Consider the following 21,761-nt stretch of genomic DNA (forward strand, 5'->3'; position numbering starts at 1 on the left):
ACTCCGCTGCGAAATCACGTGATGCGTGATTTCTATTGTTTCCTTCGCTATTCTTTCCTTTCGCTTCGGATCGACGGCGCTCCGATATCTCGCGAGACAACATCAGATTCTTGGCTTTCATTGGGATCCAAGATTTCTACCCGGCTCGTAGATCGAGGATTTAGACTTCCCTATCCCTCGCGAATATTCCGTGTACCCTGTGATGCAAATTTATGAGACCTCTCAAGGTCCAGACTTTAAGAATTTCTAGAATTTCCGGACAATCTAGGATCCGGAATCTATTTGGATCGCGGAATCCAATTTTAATTTAATTTAGGATCTTTTTCAGCCTCGGTGATATTTTGAATTCAAAGTCTGAAGACGTTGTTTAATTTATTTGCTGCGACGGCCGTTCAGTGAGCAGTACATTTGGCAATAAAATCAAGTCATAAAATAAAAGTAAGCAAAATTTTCAATAAAAATAAAATTTTTTCGCTGAATAATTCACATATGTTTTGCTGTAGCGTTATATTTTTAATAATCCAATTCTATCAAAACTATCAAAACATTTTCCACATAATTCACATTGGAATATCTACAACCAACACTGTTACACGTATTCCTTTTTAATATTTTAATAACACACATTGTATTTAGTGTTCCACAATGTAATATGCAAAAATGGATGAAGCGATTAATGGAAGTATGACTTGTGTTAAATTTTGTATTCAATTCGGCTCATTTTTAACTGTATGTGAAGCTTTTTTGCCGCGAATAATATATGTATGTCTACGAACTATGGATGTTTCAGTCGAGCGCGGCGATCGCGCAAGAGAACAGTCTCATAAGCGGAAAAAGACGGCCGGCGGCGATTAAACTCAAGCGCGTCGCTCTTAAAACGGGATACAAAACGACGGGACCGGGTGGGTATCGATGCGCCAAAGTACGTGCATACACGCGTGTGTGAATGGCGCGGGGGAAAAATTATCATCTTCCTGCGAAAACAGAGAGACCGCTCGCTCGTTCGCTCGCAGATTCTGCGCGCTCGAGATAACTATGCAAATACGCTTCCTCGCTGGTCCGCGCTGAGGGCTGACGACGACAAAACCCAAATTCTGACTCCGACGGCGCTAAAGAGAGAGAATAAAGGTAATTCGGAGACGAGGGCTCTCCGGGGACGAGAGTGAAGAAGGTTGAAAAAAGGCCGGTTTCATCGCTTCGTGTAATATTATATGGAGAGATCGCGAGGCGAAAAACGTTGAATAAACGGTAACGCTCTCGATAAAAATTCGTGGTTAATTGTTAATAGTATTTTCTTGGCTTTCGCATTGGAAAATTTGACACATTCCTCTATTTTAGTAATCAAATAAAACGAATAAATCATGTACAATTAACGATATCAAGTCTATTTATACATCGTAAGTAATTAGATATTGTTATCGCTTCTGACGATAAAATGAAGAAGTCAAATCTTTTCAAAATGCAATTGTTTGTCACTTGAGATATTAAATATTTTCTGAGGAAGAAAATTGGCTTCAAATTGATGAGAAAATTCGTTGGTAAAAAGTGGCTTCGGATTTTCTTCTTATTTTCTTCTTTTCAATCTAAGAATCTTAGAATCTTGCCAGCAAAAACATTTTTAAACATATTCGTTTCAATGATATCAAAAATTGCTCACTGACTTTTTTGAGATTCTGGTGCATTGATTTCCGACGATATCGGCCAAAGATTTCGATTTCTTTGTCACGATCGAAGGGTGGGATACGGTAGAAGTGTACGGAGTGAATTCTATGTCGCGAAATCGCGGGGTCGGTGGATTCTGCGCGTGGAATATGATAAATCGCGCTATAAAGCATATCCCGAGGGAGGGGGGGGGGGGAGGTGGTGCACCCGCACACCTTGTTGCTCAGCCGATGACGCATGGCGTCGCGACACCATCGCGTTTTCAGATTCGCGCATCATTTGTCAGCGGCCGGGCGACGCGAAAAAATTCGAAGTCCATTCTTTCTTACGTTCCCTCTATCTGCTCGCGATCGTCGATCATTCGCCAACAATGTCGCTGACCGACGCGTGCCGGAAGTCTCCGATTCGAGTCCCTTCCTGCTCTCCTTTTTCCGCTGTTTTTTTCCCCTATTTTTTTTTTCATGACCAGGACGACATTTCTCACGATGATCAGAGCACGGGAAGGATCCGTACTGATTTATACCGCGAATTGAAAAGATCCTGGTTTGTCGGTTCCTAGAGCTATCCTGCCTCGATATTTCCGATCTTCTCGATTCTTATTTGCGAGCTTAAAGATTTAAGGATAAGTGAATGAAGTGTCTGCGATTGTGTATATTTCGGTAATTTCGTGCGATCGATGAAACCTATTTCGATTAGAAATTTTGAGGATATACGGGATATGTACAAGTATATATTGAACTCTAATTAGAATTATGCGCGAAGATAAAGTTAGATTATTCTATAAATGTATTAGTAGAACAAAAATAAATCATTTACACTATTTTTAAAATTTAACCAATAACTTTGATACAAATAATGTGTACGCAAATGGCAAAAAATTTGTTGAAATAAAAGTTTCAGTTTTATCGAAAGCTTTTATAAAACAAATGGTTTCTGACAATCGATCATTACAGCGATATAACCTTTCACTGTGATAGACTTTTTTAAAATGATATATTTCATAACTATGTCCGTGAAATATTTGCATCGTATAGTTGTAAAATTGGAGAATTCGTACATTGGTATGATTTTAAAGTCGAATAAGTTCCAGAAACAGCTCGTAATATAAATTCCATACTTAGGAAGAATCAGATTAACATGAGAAAAATAGATGTCAGTATAAAATGAGATATGAATATACGGGATATGAAACTGGAAAATGTTCTTGATTTCAAGCTCTTTTTTTAATTTTTTACATAATGCAGACAAAAATTGTGTATGCAGGGTGGCGAGTTTTAAAAAGGGTATTCTGAGAAAAATGAAAAAATATAATTTTTATGAAAATACCAGTAAACACCTACTATGTTTTATGAAATTGAAAAAAAATTTTTCGCTGTCATTATTAAAACATGACGAGAAATGATTTACTCTTGCACTATATCGCAGTTAGAAATTCGCGTAAGAATTTTCATTATAACGCACAATGGTAATTGGCGCTTTTCGCCATTCACATGAAGAAGAATGAGGATCGTGACGCTCAACGTATCGCGCGCGGAGAATTTCACCGGTGTGTATTTCGGCGCCTAACTTTTTATACGACGTTTTCGTGTGCGCGACGAAATGGCGTAGTAAATCCTCGTTTCGCGAATTTAGTTTCAGAGCACGAATAATAAAGCGTGGACGTATCTTCGCTCAGCGTTTTACCGTCGCCAGCAAGTACGAATGTATTTCGAAAAACTGCTTACGCGCCCCGCGAAAGTTCGCACGCGCCGCACCGCCGTTTTGCGCGACATTGAGTCGTGGCGTGAAAAATAATATCTTGAGTTGGAGACAAACGCGAAATTATTATCCATTGGTCCGCTTCGCTTTTCATCCGGCTGCAAATTATTAAACTAGAGACGAAAATTTCGCATCTTTTCACTCTTATCCTACGCGCCCGTAAAGAGCACTAGAATATGCACTTGAATGTTTAGCCCGTTGAATTCTGTTTATGAAATTCAATACGCAGCTGTATAGGCTCAACATGCCATGTGTATGATTTAGTATACACGCGTATTTCCTAATATCTGATTATGTGTATATTAACTTGTGTGTATATTAACTCGTGAGTATATTAACTTACGTGTATACCATACGGTTTCTATAGAGTATTATTATACATGGCATAAAATAACATAAAATTAGTCCTTGATTAATAATTATTTGTAGTTCTACACGAATATGTATGCATTTATTAAGATTGTTTTATTAAGACCAACTCTCTCGTTGTTAACCCGTATGTATGTGGGATCGATAAACATCAGTATCGCGGTTACCCGTATACGTACACAGATGGTAGTATAATTCCTGTGAACATTCTATGAAAATTTGGCAAATCTAGATATAGTTTTCCTATATATGTAATTAAACATAATTGCAATTTATGAATGTTTCTTTTTCTTTTATAATACTATATTTTTTTTAGATATCTTGAGATAATAGCGAAAGAGTTAAAAAATCGGGAATAAAAATGTGATCGCGTGATACCAAGGCCAGATTATGAAAATTTTCGTAGCATTCAATATGTTAATTAGATAATTTTAACATACTTCAAATATATTTTTAAATATATTAGGGATGTTGTAAAGCGAAAATGTTTTTCTAAATTTTACTTTTTCAACAAATGAAGTATAATTTGTGAAGATAAAGCTAATAATAAATATGTGAATATTATATAAGCAGTAAGAAGTAAAACGTTTTGACTAATTGAATTTTAGAATTGTAAATAAAATATACAATCTTTGATTTTCGTTTAATATTAAATAAACTATTTCAATTTTTTCTCTCGTCGAGAATCGAGCGGCATCACGAATATTTGCAAATTTTTATCCAAAACGGAACATGTGCGCTTCTTCTGTAGAAATATTACATTCGTATTTTTACATATCATGGAAAGAATGTCTAGAATGTCAGATAACGTTTATAAAGTACGTTTCATTATATTTGTTCGTTTTGTTATCTGGAGGCAACATGGTACAATAGAGAGTTAGGAGAATTTTAATTTAAAAAGCTTAATTATAAAAATTCTCAATATCCAATAATAAAAAGTTGTAAAAAAGCTTGCCCAAACAAAAAAATGACTAACAAAAAACTGGCTCCAAACCGGTGAAAGACCTTTTAAATAATTGTAAATTATTTAAAATGATTGAAAAGATTTGCCGAGAATTCTATATATCGTCAATTTTTTATAATCCAAAATCTATTAATTGTTTAACAATCATTTTGAAAAAAAAATTATCTAAGAATTTATGAATGGAAAAAGATATAGGCAATGTGAAACACTTTATACGTAACTAAACTTACTATCGTACTGCCTTAATAAGCTTTTATAGGCCGCAAGCTCGCTGAGATTGAAGTGTTAAGCACTTCAGTGCTTAATAGACACCTAAGGTTCAAGTGGCCGTGGCGGTGAGAAGAGGTTCTTAGAGTTCCTTTAGATCTTTATATGTTGTTAGATTTTCGCAGAATATAATTCGCTATATAGTTTGCTAGATTCTTAGAATTTTCACACATCTCCGGGTTCTTTACATCTTGAAAAGCTAGATTCTCTTTCATCTATTGAATTCTTTGTTCTTTTAAGCTTCCTTGGATTCTGAATACTATTCAAAACGTTGTTTAAAACGTTAGTAATGAGCAGCGATAAAAAAATTTCTTTTAATAAACCATTTCGTTGTAGAGAAAAAGTCTAATTTTGAAATGATTAATTCTACAAACTGAGAGATCGTATATTTCTTTATACGTTATTGTAATAATATAATTTAAACTCTTCAAAATGATTAAAAAATTTAATAAATAGAAACTTAGTTCGAGATCAAACGTAATAAACATGTCGCTCGATAAAGCAACGGAAAACATTCTCTTCATGCAACATTTTCTCCTCCGTTCCCTCTTAATTTAACAATAACGAGACGCATAATGTAACAGTATCGGAACAACAAGCTCGTTTACGTTTTGTAACCATTTTTTCCTCTGTGTTTCGCGTCGGTTGGTACTTCCGCTTTGCCGTAACCGCCCGCGCGTAACCCACCTGCCGCCCTTCCCTACGCTTTAAACGGAGGAGGGTTAAATTGAAGGCTGCCTTGGCGAAACAGCGCTAATACCGCATTCCACCCTCGAAAAAGAAGCACTCAGACCGTGCCAGCTCGTGCCACCTTTCACCCCCCCTCGTCCCTCCCTTCCACCCTTTCGCTAACCCCTCTTCTAATATGCAGTAAAGAGACTCACGTTCAAACTTCGGGCAGTAATTAATCCTGGGAATTACTCATTTTCGGTGTTGCGGGCGCGGGGCAAGGGTTTTTTCGCTGCTCGGGAAACGTTGCCGACCGGGGATCGCCGTTCTCACCGACCTGTCACACAAAAATTACCAAATACATCATTAGTTAATCTCCAGATACTTATTAATTAGACGGCGCTTAATGTATTTACTAAATAATTATGCATTAATCAATAATTGAATTGTCACGATACGTTTAACTGATCAGCAAACGTATGTAGAAAATCGAAACGAATTGATTAATGGTGAATTGATAATTGATTTACTGGACACTCACTATATAATTTCTTCCAAACAGTGGGATACAATTATAACACAATCTTCGTTTCCCTCTACAATATGTTTGAATGCTTATACAACTATTACGAATATCATTTAAATATTACAGTATAATTATAACAATGTTGCAATATAACCGAAATGCAATCACAGTGTGATCAAAATGCAATCATAATATAATTACAAAACGATCGTAATTACTAGTGGGATCAATTCACGTCGTCGATTCTAACGCGATTCAATTGTTAAATTCCGTCGCGTTCGGCGGGATCGAAATATACGTTGCTTGATACCATAATCTGATACCGATACATGCCTAAATGGTTATCATATGACAGCTGCAACATGGAATTAAAACACTTATCGATATTATCAAATGTTACCAGATAACTAATTATAAGTAATGAATGAAGAGAAGAGACGTACAAAATAATAAATTTCATGCGCCCGTTGATTAAATGTACGATTTAATTATATACATTAATGAAATTAACAGTTACCAAAACTTTCAAAATCAGAACACTCTGCATTTGATAAACAAAAAATAGCTATTATGAATTTATCTTGTGTATTTACTCTGTCTGAAAATAAACGTTTAAAATGTTTAATGAGATTTTAATTAGTTCAATGAGATTTCATTCTCGACCAAAATTTATATGTAACTTATAATTGTCGAATATTATTAGTATTTCAAATAGAGAATTGACATTTATTATAACATATATAATTAGCATATTAATCACAAATATTTAAGGAATGATTATACAATGCCATTCACCGTATTGTATTCTCAACAAAGTGTAATAAAATTTTATTTTTACTTAACTATCTGATTCTCTTTATTGCTTCGACCATGAAATTGGAACGTCCACGCCGACAGGAAGTGCAACAACAGCGAGGAAGAAACGCGTACAGGACGAGATTAATAGCCGCGTGGCACGTTAGCATCGCATCGGGATAATTAACATACCGTATTTACATAGACATTAGACAAACAGTTGATTAGAAAGATATAGGCGGCCGGCCGCCGCTGGCGTGCTGTTGTAAATACAGCTGGTATTCCAGCAGATAGCCCCCGTGATTCATGGGGGACAGCCGCCACGCGGCGGATCTATAGATCCACCCTCCGATACCGAGACGTCCCACCCATCCACTCCCCCCCCAGGCAACTTCACCCTTCAGGTACTGGCGCACGCGAACAGTCCATACGTTTCACCTGGATAAGGCGCGTCCGTAATCTATGGATTACCCCAAAGAAGTTAATGAAGGCACCCCCCCCCCTTTTCCTCTCCTATGAGAGCGAAGGGGTGATTTTGTTAGGAAAGGAAGTCGTAATTTTGTCGGAAATTTGGAGGAATTATTGGCCAGGGATTATGAGTCAGGCGATAAATAGGAGTGAAAGCAGCACGTCTGGACACTGGGGCAGATTTCAGCAGATTTAAATGTCATGTAACACGCACGCGCGATAGAAGGGTTTCGTTTTTTGTTCTCACTCTAAGAATGATGTATATGCTCTCTGGAGAAACATAAAGAACGTGCGCTAGAAATTTTATTCGAGTGAAAAATACCTCAGTGTTCAGATATGCTTCTTTTCCTTAATGAGTACTGACAGTTTTATTTTTCTTTCTTTCTAATTTCTAATATGAAGATTCCACATATAATCATCTTGATAATTAAAGTTCTTTTTAAAATTAAATAAATTGTTTTTTAATTAAATATCTAAGCTTTGATTCGTTAGTACAATTCGTCAGTATAACTTAATACTGACATCTCGATAACGCAAGCAAATGTTACTTTGATTAATTTGATTTCTGGATTAGTAATGCCACATCCACATAGAGAAAGTTTATCGCGATAATACGGAATGAAGATTATAATTATCGATCTAGGGATAACACACGTCTGATTCCTGTAAAGTTGCATTCAGTTAATTTTTGGAGGCGTTAAGTGCACGATAAACAACAGTTGAAGTTAGGACGCGAGGGAAAACGATATTACTTTCCGATACCTCCTATAAGTGGACCTAGGGGCGAAACGACAGCTGAAATATTTATGTCGCAAACATATACACGCATCGATACGAACAAAGTGCGGCATCGTGCTGGCGCATTACGCGGTTATATACGCGCGGCGATTACTCGACGTAAGACACAAATCCGATACTCCATCATGGGGCGGCGCACGCTTGTTCATGGAGCTATAAAGGAACGTCGCGATAACGTAAATGATGAAAACCGAGATGTACGTGCCGACGGCGACGAGCTCTGGTTTTACAACTCCCCACCGGTATATATATTTCTGCATTTTATCACTCGCGTGCTATTTAATTGTCATAATTGTTCACGGAGAGAAGAAATTTTATTTCATTTCATAAAATTGTTTAAATCGCCTAGGTTGTTCGCGGTGTTAAATAGAATGTACTTTTTAATTAATTATATCATACTTAACTTATATCATATTGTGTTAACTTTATTATATATATGCAGGGTTTGCCAGAGTAAAAATGTCTGTTAAGCTGCACCATTGAGTTTGTCTAGTGAAAAATGCTCTTTACTATTATAGCGCGTTTTATCTGAAATTATTGTCATCTTATATTTTTACATTGACATACGAAGAAAATTTTATATCAAACCTTATTATGATACGGCAGTAGCCGAGGATCATAAGAGGAATTATAAGTTTAAATACTATGATCATTAAGTATGTGAGAAACATAATAAAAGAATTTTATAATTCCTTTGTAGTCCGCGGCTATTGCCGTACATAGTAATTTTTTATATAAAATTTTCTCCGTGCAGATATATTTTTCCAATAGGATGTATAGAACTCTATATCTTTTTCACACTTCTTTCTTTTCTATTGTGTAATTTCTATATTAGAATATAATTGTTATAACAAAAAAAAAAAAAAAAAAAAAAAAAAAAAAAAACATAAAAGAGTGGAATTTTGTGAAGTTTCTTTGTTATCGCAGATTAACCATTCTTTGAGGTATCTCTCGGGGGAAGGAGGGTGCTTAATGAAAAACGAGCAATGCATGCGATATACCAAACATCAATAGCGCCGGCAGCAACAAAAGTCGCTTGTTTTTCGGTGCCGGATCCAGTTTGGTATCTATCATGCTGCATTCGGACTGCATCCTCCACGTGATTTGTATAAACAATTGAATCGTTTGTTTTGAAAGAGACATCAGTCACATTTTTTGCCAAATTGAGTTAACAGTGGTTTTCGATACTCCGGATCTACTCTGTATTCCCGCGTTTAAAAAAACATATGTTCCATTGCAGAGCTACAGTCAACTTTAAAAATAATATCAACAATAATAACCGCACAATATTTTTTTTTGAAAAATATATTAGTATTTTAATATAAAAACTAAGACTAGCGCCAATAATATAGTTTTTACTCGTTTGTTTTGCGCATTTGCAGAAGTTAAAAACTGCAAATAAAACAAAATCCTAAAATTTTAGTTATTTTTTAACAAAAATATTCGCCGAGGTCAGTTAATGGACAAACTTTTTTTTTATCAAAACTATCCATAAAAGCCGATCGAATCGTTTTACAAAAACTACTCTACACTGCTTCCGTATTCAAAACTATTTTTCTTGCTAGCTATACAAATAAAAAAAGTTTAGTTTTATTTATTTGTTTCTTCACCGCGGGAATTATTTCCCTGCAGCCACGATTTACTGAACACCCTGTACAAGTCACGCTATTCTCCGTTGTATTTTGACAGATATGTAATTAAGGCCCACACTGAATCATAAGTGGTGGATCAGTCATAAAACATCGAGGAACCTTGGGGGTTCCCTCATTCACGACGAGTGATGGGTTAACCGCAAGTAGAACATCTATATAACCAAGCAGACCCAACTGCCATGTTGTATCCTCTGTTGAAACTACTTGTTTGCAGTAATAACTCACAGATCTTTTCGCAAAGCTTGAAGTTATATACTTGGTATTTACCATGCAATGTGTGATAAAAGAATATTTCAAGAGCTTTATTATTTGCCGAAAAGCAATTAAAACAACAATTAATACAGAGTTGAAAAAGGCAATTGTGTTGACGAGTTCAATATAGACATTGATTATCGAATCCAATATATAATGATTTGTTTTACCGTGTGTGTTAGCCGCAGCAGAAGTTATCACTCGGGAGTGCTTGGTACTTCGAGAGATAACTCTGCATTGCGTAAGTGAGGGAATACCCTAAAGGGTCCTTTGAGAATTCCTCAGCGAGAGAGTAAGAGACAGGGAGAGAGAGAGAGATAGAGAGAGGGGGGTGGGAGAGAAAGGAGGAAGGAAACGGGTCGAAGGACATTTGAACGGTGAGTGCAATATGTACGTGTTGGTTAATTCTAGTTAATTCTAGTTATTCAGTATATCTCTAACAAACGCATGTATTGTGGGTACATGCAATTAACGAGGAAGACCGTCGCCAAAGAAAAAAGTAGCGCAAGTAGTCTGCTTCAGATATTAATGCAGATGTTTAGCGCGTGAAATAATGTTCTTTTAATTACGCTTTGAAAATTTAATTCAAGGATTTCCTTATAATTTTTAGCGTAATACGATTTCATCACAATTAACGTTTTCGGTCATAAATTCGCTATTTCTGTTAATACGACCGCCAATATTTTTTGTCTCGAAAGGATATCCATTACCAATGTGACATTCCGCGCGTAATTATCCTAGCGCGCGATAATTTCGAAATTTTTCAGAGAAATTTCGAACGTGGTAAAGCGAGCGCAGCAGCAAGCGTCGGCTCGATTATCGCAACTAGGGCGTCGCGACGCGGATAATAAATAATGCGACGCTAATAAACCCGGCCGCGTACACGGCGCGCACGATGCAATTTCACGTGGGAATGCGCTCCTCTTTTTTCCGCGCGAGGCGGCGTCGCGCGGTGCGCTACACCGCGCCGCGCCGTGCCGCGCCGCGACGCATTGCTCGTTGTTGCGTGAAACTGTGTTGAGCGGAAAAGCGATGCCGACTTATGCAAACGACGCGCTTTACGCGCGCGTCGCGGCGCGCTCAATGGACGCCGTAAAAGTAACACAACACCGTGCGAAGCCGATCATTGGATCTTTATTACATTATTTAAATACCCCATTCCTCGCGGAAGTTATAAGAAAATTCTTCTAAATTTTCTAATTTAATTTACGTTTTTCAATTTTCCTACTTTTATTATACTTTGTTCTTTCGTTTTTTTATCCATCGCCTTTTTCTATGTATGCTTCATTTATGTTTTATCATGTTCTTTTTATAAAAACTCATGTGCTTTGTATAGAAATATTACATAATTGGCATTAAAGAATTTTTTATATATATATTAGCACCTCAGAAGTATACTGTTATACTGTATACTGTATATGTTAAACCACACTATGTTTTTTCGAAAATTGAGTTATTATTATCACAAGACTCTATACTCTAATTCTTATCCAATGGCAAACAGTTTTAAGTCCTTAGCTGCTAATAAAGGAGTTCTACTTTTTAAAACTTACTTTGATTTTAAAGAAATTAGACTTAACAAAAATAGTCGAGCGATCGCAAATATCTTCAAATTATATTCATGGAATTTAACATACATACTCTGACTCTAAGGCAGCTAATATATACATATATATATATATATATATAAATGTGTGAGTGCGTGTGTGTATAATTACAAAAACCAATTATGTTTTAAAATTTAATTGTTTCACGAAGGATTTCATAAAATTAATGTAAAATACCTTTTACGGGAAATAAAACCGTAATTGAATAATTTTTCAAACGAAATATTTTATAGAATTGTTATCAATTGTATTATTAATAAACTATCCGCAAATATTTAAAATCCCGCGACAATTAAAATATTGCATAAAAAGTCCGCGATTTTCCAGAACAGTTTCCATCCTATCGCTTTTTCGTTATTATTATCTCGTAAAAAAAACTTTTACCCGCGTTTATTTTGCGAGAAGCGAAATACTTTAAATTTACAGTGAAATTTAATAACTCGCCGAACGCAGAGGGAATTTATATTTTTGTTAATTAATGCGCGGCTCGCATATCTAACTGGCGTTATTCCTATTTTTCTTCGCGAGTTAAAAATTAAAGGTTCACACAGATTACAAGGCGGGATATTTTTATCTAATCAACAGGTACGTTCAGTGTCAAAAACAATACATTGTGATGGAATTAAAAAATATCATCGTTCATTGGATCACATAAATAAATATCGTGTCTCGTCTAGCTCCATCGTAAATTTTCGATGATCGATGCTGCCACACACGTGCCAAATTGTGCCAAAGCGCAGGGTTAATCGATAACAGTATTTATTTACAGACAATTGTATGTTTAACTGTTGTATATCATTGCTGCCCTGTTGTCATTGCTCTTAGTTACGTTATTTATCGACAGTGAAATGCTTCCCGATTGCAAACTCCCGAATAATCCTAAGTTTCAATATTTCTAAAAGTTTAATAACCGACGGTAAAAAAAAGCAAAAATATGTAAAATACGTACATTCCACAAATTGTGGAAAATTATTACTCATAAAAGGAGAATTTTTTCGGTAAAAATTCATTGAAATTAATTTTTGATAATATCAATAATTTTGATAAAATTGTCCTCGCACTAATCGGAGAAAATTAAACGTGCTATAATATATCTTCTGTTAATTTAAAATGGACTTCGCATCAGCAGAACTTTGATTTGAGGCTTAGTAGTTAACATTTTCAGTTCCATTGTAAACTGCAGTTTATGTCTACTTGACGATTTATTTTCATTGCGAGAAGATCATTGTGGGCCTTTATTGCCCATTGTGAAGAATAGTTTGCAGATGCCAGTAACACTTCCTCCTGTTACATGGCTCTCAAATATAGTACTCACTAAAATGTGCCAGGGCATCTCGTGTCGTAATGTGTTGCTGTAACGTGTAGCTATGGTATGTTGTGTGAAGTGAACTTCATGTATAAAGTACAATCAAATAAATTAAGCTTTTACTAAAAAAAAAAAACACGTTTGAAATTAGATAAAGAAATTTTTTAAAAAGTTATTAAAAGAAAAATCTATCACGGTTTTATAATTTTTATTATTAGGTACCATCGTAATTAAAATTTAAATTAAATTTATATCAATATAAAAATCATGTTAAATTTGAAAACCGTGAAATGTTATTATTTCTAATTGTATCTTCGATATTTAATTTATAAAACGTTTTTTAATTTTTAACGTTTGGTGTATGCCATGTATCACATTTTCGTTATGAGAATATTAACTTTATATTTGTCAATATGAGACAATGCAATATTTGCACCTCGCATGCATCCCAGCGCGGCTCCGGGTTGCAGTCTCACGAATGCTCGGAGATTTTTAGAACAACGTGAAATCCTTCGTGCCTCCGTCCGTCGGAATCTCCTCGGATTCCCCCCGCCTTCTCTCTTTCTCTCGCGAGAATTACGAAATCCCCTAACACGTCGCGTATAATGCACGCTGGTGCATCCGGGATGATGTGGATACGCGAATGCGTGCATACGCGAGTACGCACGTGCGTGTTTTATGTTTCGTCGCTCGTTCACGCGCGATCGAGTTTACTCGCTTGCGCTCACACGTGTATCCGCGCGTCGGCTCGCTGAAATTTAATTTGTCCCGACGCAAAACTAGTTCTGTCTCCATTTTCTACACTATTCCAGAAACACGCAGCCTGTCTCGAGGATAAGCCGGAAATCGGAGCAAAAAGCGGAAATCGCGAAAAATGAGAAATGAAATTAAAGATAAATAGAAATAGACTTTTCTGGTTTTCAAGATAAATCTCTTGGCCATTAGGAAAAATATATAATAATAATTAACTGATAATTAAATTTGTTGCTATTAAATAAGTTAAAGTGGCCCGCATAGACATAGATATTTATCATTTTAAAGTAAAAAATTAGGCAAAATTATTTTCTCTCTTTGTCACTATTTTTTTAACAGAGCACATTTTTGCATTTTATATAAATTTTTTTTTTTCAAATATATATTGGTATAGTTTTTTTACTAATTTTAAAATGTTTACAAAACTTTGTATCTTACGATATTTTTTCATTTACTATGTTCTAACACACAAGAGTGCATGTATATGTAAACCTTAAATCTTTCAAAATGGCCAGCCGATCGCTGCTCACGTAAACTCATAAATCAGGAATAGACGGTATCGCTTTGTTTCCAGCCAAATATTTAAATATTTCATCTTTTCGTACTTAAATAAAATAGCAACGTTGTTACCGTCGGCCTTTGCACGTACCGAGAAGCTTTGCAACTGAATTGAAAATGCTCGACGAAATATATAATACTCGGAAAAGAATACAGACATTTTACTTATTAGCAGCATTGACAGAATTGATATTGTATTTATGTAGCAAAAATGAAGTATGTTAAAGGAATGTGTATATAGGTTACTTTAGATTTAGTGTATGTGTGGACTATACTTTTCAAATAATAATTTTAAAAAATTTGAGAATTTTTCTTTAGCATAAACATAAAAAAAAACATTGGTATTTATAATAAAATTTCAATTTTAATTTATTATTTGAAATAATTTTGAACGTTAACTATTTTTTCTGCAAAAAAAAATATTGAGTACAAAAAAGAATGAAGAATTTTTACCTTAATAAAAATTATATTTTTGTGAGTATATTTCGTATTTAAATATGTATAATATAATGTATAAAATATTTTGTGAATGTGTACGCTAAAAAGTGTTTTTGTAAAAGAAAAATATTTTATGCTGTTTATGCTTTTTGCAAATATCTTTCATTTTTTTGTATTTATTTAGTACTAAAAGATGGCAATTTTTGTTTCTTGCATTATATCGAATCGAAAAATAATAATTTATAATTGTTGTATTTCAATATTAATAATTGAGAGAGTTACGTGCACTTTTAATTAAAGGATTATAGAAAAATCTTTTGTTTAGAAAATAGCAGGTAATAAAAAAGATGGAAATAAAAGTATTGAATTTACTAAAGTATCGCCACTAGAAGAAAAATATCGATATTAGTAGAGAAAGTGTATCAATATACTTTCTGTATCTCCTATGTCTCTATCTACGGATCTTTCTACATATGCTTGATCGAAGAACGCATCCAAGAGTATGCATCCTTGCATGCATTCTCGCGGAGGCTAATGTACGAACATTCGTGCATTCCTTCTCCGTTTTATTTATTCGTAGTTTTATTTCTGAGATAAACTCTCGTCTTGCTTTCCGTCCACGGCGTCTTCCTTCCAGCAGATTTCCGTCTTATTGTGTCGCCTCGCGTTTCTCTTATCAGAGAAACGCTCGTGAAAGCAACATCGAAGGAAGACGCGCGTCGGCGTTTCTGTCTGAGAGATTCCGTTAAAAAATGCGTACATGTTGGCGAAAAAATAATAACGATAAAATTTAAGAAGGAGCATATGTAAATAAAATAATACTAACAATAATAAAGATAAATGGAGAATAGTGCAATTATAATGAAAATAAGTATAAAGAATTTTGTTTAAAAAATAGTGAGTTAATAACATGAGATTTATTTGAAAAGAATAAATATTCAAATATGTTTGGAATAATCAATGTTTTGGTCAGCTTTTTAAAGAAAAATGTAAAAAAATTCTATTTTGGCATGATATCAAAAGTTATCACTATTATAATCGATATTTAAATTCTTTTTTTTAAATCACATAGTTTCTGCGTATCGAATTACAACGAATCACAGTTAAATTTAGCCGTAATATGTTAGTTTGTTTTGAATTTCGCAGGGTGCAAACATAAATATCCTCAACATAACAGTTTTGCATATCAACAAATGTATCGAAAAGTTCATTGCAGAACTTTATGATTTATGGTATAATTATTAAATATTTTAATTAATATAACACTTACCTTAACATGCAAAGATCTTTCGGTGATTCATGCGATGTATTATTTGTTGGGATGATTCCAAAAAGCGAGAATCTTCTTGGAAACACTAAATCAATATTCGCAACGCAACTCAACAATTTACACGCGTAAGAAGTGATCACTTACAATCACGCATTTCACACTCCCGATACGTACGATTTATTTTCGACGAGTAAAAATAGCGCAAAGAACATGAAAGATATAACTAGATCACGCGATTTCTGACATGATCGACATTTCCGACATGATCAATTATTAATAATGTACCGATATTAATTCAGACGTACAATAGTTTAGTTATGACATAATTGAATGAAGGTTAGGTTAGGTTAAGTGCTCTCACGTATTCATTATGTTTCAAAATGCAAAACATATGCAATACATTGCGACTAATCATACATACATATGTGATACATATGTATAATGTATGTAATTTGATATTTTCTATATGATTCACACACACTATTGGTTTTTGTAGAGTAAAATTTGCGAGACTCGATAATAGTAATGAAATACTTGCTGTTAGATTCTTTCGGAACGATTTAATATTTGATAATGACGCGATTTAATTCAGATTTAATATTGTCTCGATATTACTATCACGCATACGACTTACTTTTACGATACTATCTATAAAAAATGTAGAAACATGTTTACGCAAGTCATTTATGTACGCGATGACTAATGACAAAGGTAGTGACTTCGCGCGCTGTGCACGAGTGCGTTCTAAAATGCGTCAATTTCCGACTAATGTTCATTCTTACCAACTCAGATTAAAAAATTAATCCCTAGTAATATTCGATTATAACGAATTGTAAACCAAATTAAGTTAAATAAACCGAATGTTACTAGGGATTAACTTTTTAAACTGTATTGGTAAAACGGGAATTAGGCAGTCTGTTCTAAAATACGTCAATGTTTCATATTATTTGCATGTAGTTTTGGTTTTTGTAGAATAAACAAAACAGATTAATAAATGAAATTAAGAAACACAGTTTTTCATCAACTGCTCGACACTTAAACCGACAATCTCGATATTAATAGATGCATACATAGTTTACTTTTACAAAAAGAATTACAGTAGTGAAAAAAGCAGAGATATCATAATTAAAGACTAATAACGACAGCAACTTAGTGCGGTTTGAATTTGCAGCGAATGGATTTCGAAACGGTTCAAATTTCCGACTATGACATTAAGGTAGAATCAACCTAATGAACAAACAAAACAACAATCATACGATTGTTGATTTCTGATATTACATCTCGATATTAATTTACAGATACAACACAGACATTATGTGACATGATACAAGATTTCGTATTGCGTGCGCATGATGTGAATCAACTTGCAAAAATCGTGCAGACCATGTATCGATTAGTGAACAGAAAAGATTATTTTTGATAACAAATTAAAGATATCTTCGAAAATTAATGTCAAATCAAATATTATATGATGTCAGATTACTTAACACACTTATGGAACAGTTTAATATCATAATCGAAAATTGAAGCATTTCGGAACGCACTTGCTGCAAGTTTAAACCGTGCGAAGTTACTGTCGCCATTAACCATCGCGTTGTCGTTGTGCAAAGACGTCTCTGCACTTTTTACAGATTGTTGATTGTGAAAGTAAGTAGTGCGCGCATATTAACATTGAGACTGTAGATTTAAGAATCGTGTAGTTAATGAATTAAAACAGTATCAATTGTGAGCATTATGTTAAATCTCAATTAGACGCGAGTCGCGTATAGAGATACGATCACCCTTGTCATTACGCGTAAACTTGGCGCAAGATCGTGTTCCTTGATTTCACTATTATCGCATCCCATTTCGCGAATTTCACTCGGCAAAAATTAATAGCACATAATAGAATAAGATAAGAAATATCGAGCGTCAAGTTATATTACGTATGCATGGTTGTTATAAAATCGTAATTAGCCACAGTATATTTCATAAAATAATTACAGTGTAATAAAGTAGCTAACGAGTATATAACCTTTACGCGCAATCACAGTGTACGATCGCAATCGCTGTTAGTCGTTGCTGCGTCATTTTTTTTTTTTAGCATTTGTACGTAATTTGTACGTTCTGCTTTTTTCATGATTTTTCGCACGTTATAATTGAATTGGAAATATGTCTGGATTAATATCGGCAGTGCCGAATACAATAATTGGTCGTATCGAGAATGTCAAATTAAGTGCCGCACGATCTATTATACGTTTCACGTCATTCGCGCTGTTTTCGTTCGCTGAAAATAAATCGCATGTATAAATATCGGGAGTGCCGAATTTAATCGCGCGTGACTGTAATGTGCTACGACGTTTCTTATGCGTAAATCACGCACGTGTACGGATTGCGTCGCAAGTGTTAGTTTAGTGCTTCCAAGACTTCCAGCTGTTCAGAGTGGTCTGAAATCATCGCATGGATCACCAAAGAAATATTCTCATGTTGTGCTAAAAGGTAAGTATTTTATTAATTAAAATATTTAATAATTTTAATAATTTATAAAATAATTAATATCTTTTAGATATAACAAGTAAGAGTATGATTTATATATTTTATTTCATGAATAATATAATATATGAATCGTAGATATTTTTTAACAGGTTTGTATAAAAAAAAATCTTGAATCCGCATATTTTGCGCAAAAATCTAAAAGATAGTAGACGTGCACATAACATATCAATGTATATGATATATGCAAGTTTGTATAGTTCACCGCATGTTTCACTACAGCGACCAAACGATTAAGCCGATTATAGCAATCAATATGTCAAAAAATCATGGATATTCGTAGTTATACTGCAGACAATTGCAAACGGTTATCAATTCTGGATTCAAAATGACGGCTGTTTGAGTCTTTTAACGATTTACAAAATTTGAAATGCCAAATCTACGATGCTATTTTAAACAGATAAAGACATCTAAAGCGATTTAAGCTTTTCGTAAATTTTCTAGATTACTTTTAAAACGCTTATTTCAATGTTCTAATTTTTCAATAGACTTAAGCTTAATTATCTTAAAAATTGATTTAAATAATGATCCAATTTAAGATATTTGAATTCTATTTTTCCGTATTCACAGCGTTGACAGATCAATTAATCTAAATTATATGAAATTTATTTATCATTCACGTTCCAAGAAAATTATTCGCGTTTTGACTGCTTTATCAGTACAAAATCAAATCAAATAATTTTCGCACACCATGTATTAAACAATAGTAATAATAACACATGCAAATGCAACAGGAAACTCGAGCGGTCAGCTGCGGGAATTCTCCGCCGCAAGAGGGAATGGTTTGCGTGGGTGGTTTCCGCTTGTTTAACCTTGCCGGATTAATTTGGCCGTTGTCGATGGACCGACTCCTCTCACCCTTTCTCTTTCTCTCTCTCTTTTTTTCGTTCGCTCGCGAAGATGCGCGCCGGGATTCGCGGCCTTGATTTATGCCGAAATCGGCGCCGTTTATTATCAGTCTCTTCCCTCCTCCCCTCCGGCCGCCCAAACCATTCCTGGCACTGCTGGATGTGTGCATGCGTGAAATTGGAAACGCAGACAAGCGTCCATGCAAATTTAACCCGTCCGTCTGTCCGCCATTCGACTCTCTGGCCGACAAAGAAGGAACTTCCGTATCTACCACCTGCCCCTCTGTTCCTGCCTCCCCTTGTCCTACCTACTACCAGCAGCCTGTGTCTCGTCGACGGATTCTCGGGGGATGGGGAGGAGGAAACCTCGTAGAGGAAGTCCGATGTGGGATGTTTTGGGAAATGTTGGGTATACTTAGCAGATGAAAAGGGGTGGTAGGGCGAAAGATGAGGTTGCCCCTATGCATCATACTACACATATAATATTTATCAGAATAAATTGAATGAAACGAATAAACGTTTCGTATTTCTTGTGTTTTATATTTATTCATACTTATTCTATAGATGTATTTATTTTAATACATAAAAATAAGCATTTGATAATATAACATAAAATTAAATACAATAAATAAATTGCTAAATATTATTCCACTTATTATATTAACATTATTAATTTTATATGTGTTTATTTGATACGTAGTACATTTATTTGTACAGAATGTTTCAGAGCACAGTTGGATATTCGTTCAATCATTTCTTTAGTAAATTCAGACATAATATTTTGTAGCAAAAATATTGAAAGAGATAAATTATGATAAATGTTATGCTTTCAATTTTAATATTATATATATATATATTTATAATTAAAAATTATATACTAGGTGCGCAATTAAGTTTCCGGGTTTTTTTTTATCAATGCAAAATGGAAAATTTCAAGAGAAATACAAAAAACGGTTTATTCAAAGTATCGTCCCTCGCTAGCTACACATTTTTGCCATCTCTCTGGCAATACATGAATACCGCGACGATAAAACGACGCGTCTTTGCATCGAAACCATTTATCCAATCAGTTTTGCACTTCTTCGAAATTGGCCAAGTGTAGCCCAGCTAAGCCATGTGCCATCGACCGGAACAAGTGATAATTGGAAGGGGCCAGGTCTGGTGAATACAGCGGGTGCGGTAGCAGATCCCATTTCAGCGTTTTCATGGTGTCCTGGACGATGGAAGTGCGATGGCACGGAACGTTGTCGTGCTGCAATATCACTCGTTCGTGTCTCGTGTCCCATTCTGGCCGTTTTTCGAGCAATGCATGGTTCAAATTTATCAGTTGTTGTTGTCTTGTGTTTGCGTATCATTTTCATCCAATAACGCTTGCAGATCGGCGTCCTCAAATGTTTTTGGTCTTCCGGAGCGCTCCTTGTCCTCAGTGTCGAAATCGCCATTTCTAAAGCGTTTAAACCAATCTTCACAAGTAGTTTTCGATTGTGCATGTTCGCCGTAGGCTTTCTCAAGCAAACGGCGTGCTTCAGCTGCATTTTCTTTCAAGTTGAAGCAGAAAAGCAAAGCTTCCCGCAAATGCTGTTTATTTGGCACAAAACTCGACATCTTTATTGTTAGAAAAAATATTTTTGCGTTGCAATATGTGTTGGTATTATGACTGGTTATTGTTGACAGATGTCCAAGTTAATAAAAAAACACAACTTTAGACATGTATATCGACTACATGTATCGTTAGCGCCATTCATGTGTGAAACCCGGAAACTTAGTTGCGCACCTAGTATTTCCTAAATTAAAATTTTATTGAAGAAAAACTCATTTAAAATTAACTTGAAAATTTGATTTTGTCGTCTTTTTTATTCTGCGATTTAGAATATAAATATAAAAAAGTCGACACTAAATTAATTGAAAACTTCGTAACAAAAAGGTGCTTTTGAACCTTATATATTTCATTTTCTTTTTCAATTCTCTTGTGTACAGTTGAACCATGTATCATATGGCACGTGGGTAATGAGTGGTATATGGCAGCCGCTTATAGGTTCGCCTAAAGCGCAATATCCTACAGAGCAGAACAAAGCGGCATATAGTAGTCCACTGTCAAATGTGAGTCATGTAATGGATGCAAATCTTGCCTTCAATAACAGAGCTTAATTAATTCCAATGATGCAATTGTTGATTGTACAGTCTCAAATTGCTCGAGTAATCCACTTGTACCCCTATAAGGGAAACTTTGCACTGCGAGAAGAAACTGTTAGAACAAATTTATTTCCAA

At 34.8% G+C, this 21,761-nt stretch overlaps 1 protein-coding gene across 1 annotated transcript in view; it reads right to left on the reverse strand.

The window, feature by feature from the left end:
* The window catches only part of LOC105677033 (transcription factor SPT20 homolog), a 51,321-nt gene extending 35,010 nt beyond the window's left edge, over positions 1-16,311 (reverse strand). The window contains exons 1-2 of the mRNA XM_012375335.2: positions 16,113-16,311; positions 5,905-6,026 (exon numbers count right to left, since the gene is read on the reverse strand). The gene's annotated coding sequence lies outside the window, so the exon portion shown is untranslated. The remainder of the gene's footprint in view (positions 1-5,904; positions 6,027-16,112) is intronic.
* Positions 16,312-21,761: the final 5,450 nt, after the last annotated feature.

This window comes from Linepithema humile, chromosome 6 (genome assembly GCF_040581485.1).
Source record: "Linepithema humile isolate Giens D197 chromosome 6, Lhum_UNIL_v1.0, whole genome shotgun sequence".
Classification (NCBI taxonomy): Eukaryota; Metazoa; Arthropoda; class Insecta; order Hymenoptera; family Formicidae; genus Linepithema; species Linepithema humile.